Source organism: Arachis hypogaea, chromosome 1 (assembly GCF_003086295.3).
Source record: "Arachis hypogaea cultivar Tifrunner chromosome 1, arahy.Tifrunner.gnm2.J5K5, whole genome shotgun sequence".
In the NCBI taxonomy this organism is placed as follows: Eukaryota; Viridiplantae; Streptophyta; class Magnoliopsida; order Fabales; family Fabaceae; genus Arachis; species Arachis hypogaea.
In genome coordinates this window covers 27597867-27603363 of record NC_092036.1, presented here as the reverse complement: position 1 = coordinate 27603363, position 5497 = coordinate 27597867, and the positions used below count along the sequence as shown (strand labels likewise).

The following is a 5497-nucleotide window of genomic DNA, read 5'->3' as shown; positions in this document are numbered from 1 at the left end:
ACTGGCGTCCAAACGCCCATCAGAGACTCTTTTCTAGCATAAAACGCCATAACTAGCACCAGAACTGGAGTTAAATGCCTAAACTGGCATCCAAGCTGGCGTTTAACTCCAAGAATGGCCTATGCACGTGAAAGCTTCAAACTCAGCCCAAGCACACACCAAGTGGGCCCCGAAAGTAGATTTCTGCACTATCTGCACTTAGTTACTCATTTTCTGTAAACCCTAGTAACTAGTTTAGTATAAATAGTACCTTTTTACTATTGTATTGGGAGCTTTTGAGATCATTTTGCACATTTGGGAGGCTGGTGATGAGCGGATAATTTATACGCTTTTTGGCATTGTTTTTAGGTAGTTTTTAGTAGGATCTAGCTACTTTTAGGGATGTTTTCATTAGTTTTTATGCTAAATTCACATTTATGGACTTTACTATGAGTTTGTGTATTTTTCTGTGATTTCAGGTATTTTCTGGCTGAAATTGAGGGACCTGAGCAAAACTCTGATAAAAGACTGACAAAGGACTGCTGATACTGTTGGATTCTGACCTCCCTGCACTTGAAATGGATTTTCTGGAGCTACAAAACTCCAAATGGCGCGCTCTCAACGGCGTTGGAAAGTAGACATCTAGAGCTTTCCAGCAATATATAAGAGTTCATACTTTATTCGTGATTAGATGACGTAAACTGGTGCTCAATGCCAGTTCCATGCTGCATTCTGGAGTCAAACGCCAGAAATACGTCACGAACCAGAGTTGAACGCCAAAAACACGTTACAACTTGGCGTTCAACTCCAAAAGAAAGCCTCTACACGTGTAAAGTTCAAACTCAGCCCAAACACACACCAAGTGGGCCCTAGAAGTGGATTTCTGCATCAATTACTTACTTCTGCAAACCCTAGTAGCTAGTCTAGTATAAATAGAACATTTTACTATTGTATTAGGGGTCCTTCTCCTTTATTTTCAAACTCACATCATATTTTGGGGGCTGGCCATTCGGCCATGCCTGAACCTTCATCACTTATGTATTTTCAACGGTGGAGATTCTATGCACCGTAGATTAAGGGTGTGGAGCTCGGCTGTACCTCAAGTTTCAATGCAATTACTACTATTTTCTATTCAATTCCGCTTGTTCTTATTCTAAGATATTCGTTGCACTTCGACATGATGAATGCGATGATCCGTGACACTCATCATCATTCTCACCTATGAACGCGTGACTAACAACCACTTCCGTTCTACCTTAGACCGGGTGCATATCTCTTGGATTCCTTAATCAGAATCTTCGTGGTATAAGCTAGATTGATGGCGGCATTCATGAGAATCTGAAAAGTCTAAACCTTGTCTGTCGTATTCTGAGTAGGATTCCGGGATTGAATGACTGTGACGAGCTTCAAACTCGCGATTGTTGGGTGTGATGACAAGATGATTAGCCGTGCCGTGACAGAGCATTTGGACCTTTTTCACTGAGAGGATGGGATGTAGCCATTGACAACGGTGATGCCCTACATACAGCTTGCCATGGAAAGGAATAAGAAGGATTGAAGGAAGACAGTAGAAAAGCAGAGATCCAACAGGGACAAACACCTCCATACACTTGTCTGAAATTTCCACCATTGAATTACATGAGTAATTCTATCTTTATTTTATGTTTATTATTTATTATTATTTGAAAACTCCATAACATTTACTATCCGCCTAACTGAGATTTACAAGATGACCATAGCTTGCTTCATACTAAAAATCTCCGTGGGATCGACCCTTACTCACGTAAGGTATTACTTGGACGACCTAGTGCACTTGCTGGTTAGTTGTGCGGAGTTGTGACTAAGTGTGATTCACGTTTGAGAGCGCTACCAAGTTTTTGGCGCCATTGTTGATGATCACAATTTTGTGCACCAAGTTTTTAGCCCCATTGCCGAGGATTGTTCGAGTTTGGACAACTGACGGTTCATCTTGTTGCTCAGATTAGGTATTTTTCTTTTTATTTTCTTTTCAAAATATTTTCAAAAAATTTTATATTTTTTTTTAAATATTTCTCATCTGTTTTCAAAAATTATTCTAAAATTTTTAAGCATGAATTCTAGTGTTTCATGAAGCATGTTGAAGCCTGGCTGGCTGTAAAGCCATATCCAAATTCTTTTGGATTGAGGCTCCCAATCATCAGCATAGAGGCACGTTAATTGAAATATCAACTGTTGTATGACTGATTTATATCCTAAAGCTGGTTGGCTATTAAGCCATGTCCAACCCTTGGATTGGAGCTTTAGGCTAACATTGAAAGATTCCTGGAATTCTTCTTAAAAATTTTGAATTTCTTATTTTCTTTTTCCTATATGTTTTTCGAAAAAAAATAAAAGAAAATACAAAAAAATAATAAAATAAAAAAACCAAAAATATTTTGTGATTCTTGTTTGAGTCTTGGGTCATGTTTTAAGTTTGGTGTCAATTGCATGCTTTAAAAATATTTCTTGCATTTTTCGAAAATTCATGCATTCGTAGTGTTGTTCTTCAAGATCTTCAAGTTGTTCTTGGTAAGTATTCTTGTTTGATATTGATATTTTCTTGTTTTGTGTCTTTTATTGTTTTTCATGTGCATTCTTGCATTCATATTGTCCAAGCATCAAAGGTTTATAAGTTTGGTGTCTTGCATGTTTTCTTTGCATAAAATTTTTTTCAAAAATATGTTCTTGATGTTCATCATGATCTTTAAGGTGTTCTTGGTGTTCATCTTGATATTCATAGTGTTCTTGCATGCATCATTGGTTTTGATCCAAAATTTTCATGTTTTGGGTCATATTTGTGTTTTTCTCTCATCATTAAAAATTCAAAAAAATATCTTTTCCTTTTTCCTCTCAAAATTTCAAAAATTTGGGTTGACTTAGTCAAAAAATTTTTAAAATTAGTTAATTCTTATAAGTCATGTCAAATTTTCAAATTTTAAAAATCTTATCTTTTTAAAACTTTTTCAAAATTCAAATCTTTTTCATTTTTCTTTCATGATTTTCGAAAATTTCAAAAATTATTTTCAAAATCTTTTCTTAATTTTATTTCAAAATTTTCGAAAATTATGCTAACAAGTAATGTGATTGGTTCAAAAATTTGAAGTTTGTTACTTTCTTGTTAAGAAATGTTCAATCTTTAAATTCTAGAATCATATCTTTTAGTTTCTTGTTAGTCAAGTAATTAATTTTAATTTTAAAAATTAAATCTTTTCTAACCATATCTTTTTAATCATATCTTTTTATCTTATCTTTTATATCATATCTTTTTCAAAATTTTATCTTGTTTCAAAAATTTGATTTTAAAATATCTTTTCTAACTTCTTATCTTCTTATATTCTTATCTTTTCAAATTTGATTTTCAAATCTTTTTCAACTAACTATTTGACTTTTTGTTTGTTTCTTATCTTTTTCAAAACCACCTAACAACTTTTCTCTCTCTAAATTTCGAAAATACCTCCCTCTTTTTTCAAAAATTCTTTTTAATTAATTAATTGTTTTAAATTTTAAATTTTAATTTTATTTCTTATCTTAATTTTTGAAAATCATTAACTCCTTTTCAAAATTATTTTCGAAAACTTCTGTCTCTCATCTTATTCTATTTATTTATTCATTCACTAACACTTCTCTTCATCTCAAATCTCTACCCCTATCCTCACCTTTGTGTTTGGATTTTCCTTTCTTTATTCCCTTTCTTCTTCTACTAACAATAAGGAACCTCTTTACTGTGACATAGAGGATTCCTCTTCTTTTTCTGTTCTCTTCTCTTTCATATGAGCAGGAATAAGGAAAAAGGCATTCTTGTTGAAGCTGATCCAGAACCTGAAAATACTCTGAAGAGGAAACTAAGAGAAGCTAAATCACAACAATCCAGAGACAACCTTGCTGAAATTATTGAACAAGAAAAGGAGATGGCAGCCGAACCCAACAACAATAATGCAAGAAGGATGTTTGGTGATTATACTACACCTACTTCCAAGTTTGATGGAAGAAGCATCTCAATTCCTACCATTGGAGCAAACAATTTTGAGCTGAAACCTCAACTAGTTGCTCTAATGCAACAGAACTGTAAGTTTCATAGACTTCCATCAGAAGATCCCTACCAGTTTTTAACTGAGTTCTTGCAGATCTGTGAGACTATTAAGACTAATGGAGTAGATCCTGAAGTCTACAGGCTCATGCTTTTCCCTTTTGCTGTAAGAGACAGAGCTAGAACATGGTTGGACTCTCAACCTAAAGATAGCCTGGACTCCTGGGATAAGCTGGTCACGGCCTTCTTGGCTAAGTTCTTTCCTCCTCAAAAGCTGAGCAAGCTTAGAGTGGATGTTCAGACCTTTAAACAAAAAGATGGTGAATCCCTCTATGAAGCTTGGGAAAGATACAAACAGATGACCAAAAGATGTCCTTCTGACATGTTTTCAGAATGGACCATGATAGATATATTCTATTATGGTCTATCTGAGTTTTCTAAGATGTCATTGGACCATTCTGCAGGTAGATCCATTCACCTAAAGAAAACGCCTGCAGAAGCTCAAGAACTTATTGACATGGTTGCAAATAACCAATTCATGTACACTTCTGAGAGGAATTCCGTGAATAATGGGATGCCTCAAAGGAAGGAAGTTCTTGAAATTGATGCTCTGAATGCCATATTGGCTCAGAATAAAATGTTGACTCAACAAGTCAACATGATTTCTCAAAGTCTGAATGGATGGAAAAATGCATCCAACAATACTAAAGAGGCATCTTTTGAAGAAGAAGCTTATGATCCTGAGAACCCTGCAATAGCAGAGGTAAATTACATGAGTGAACCTTATGGAAACACCTATAATTCATCATGGAGAAATCATCCAAATTTCTCATAGAAGGATCAACAAAATCCTCAACAAGGCTTTAATAATGGTGGAAGAAATAGGCTCAGCAATATCAAGCCTTATCCATCATCTTCTCAGCAACAGACAGAGAATTATGAACAGAGTACCTCTAACTTAGCAAATTTAGTCTCTGATCTGTCTAAGGCCACTTTAAGTTTCATGAGTGAAAAAGGTCCTCCATCAGAAATCTGGAGGCACAAGTGGGCCAGTTGAGTAAGAAAATCACTGAAACTCCTCCTAGTACTCTCCCAAGCAATACTGAAGAAAATCCAAAAAGAGAGTGCAAGACCATTGATATAATTAATATGGCCGAACCTAGAGAGGAAGGAGAGGACGTGAATCCAAATGAGGAAGACCTCATGGGACGTCTCTCAAGCAAGAAGGAGTTCCCTATTGAGGACCTAAAGGAATCTGAGGCTCATATAGAGACCATAGAGATCCCATTAAACATCCTTTTGCCATTCATGAGCTCTGAAGACTATTCTTCCTCTGAAGAGGATGAAGATGTAACTGGAGAACAAGTTGCTCAATATTTAGGAGCTATCATAAAGCTGAATGCCATGTTATTTGGTAATGAGACTTGGGAAGGTGAACCTCCCTTGCTCATTAGTGAACTAGATACATGGGTT

General features: G+C 35.5%; 1 non-coding gene across 1 annotated transcript; it reads right to left on the bottom strand.

Moving 5' to 3' along the window:
* Nucleotides 1-4304: 4304 nt before the first annotated feature.
* On the bottom strand, nucleotides 4305-4408 carry LOC112717103 (small nucleolar RNA R71). The gene has a single exon (XR_003160575.1). It is a non-coding gene; the product is annotated as a small nucleolar RNA R71 (small nucleolar RNA).
* Nucleotides 4409-5497: the final 1089 nt, after the last annotated feature.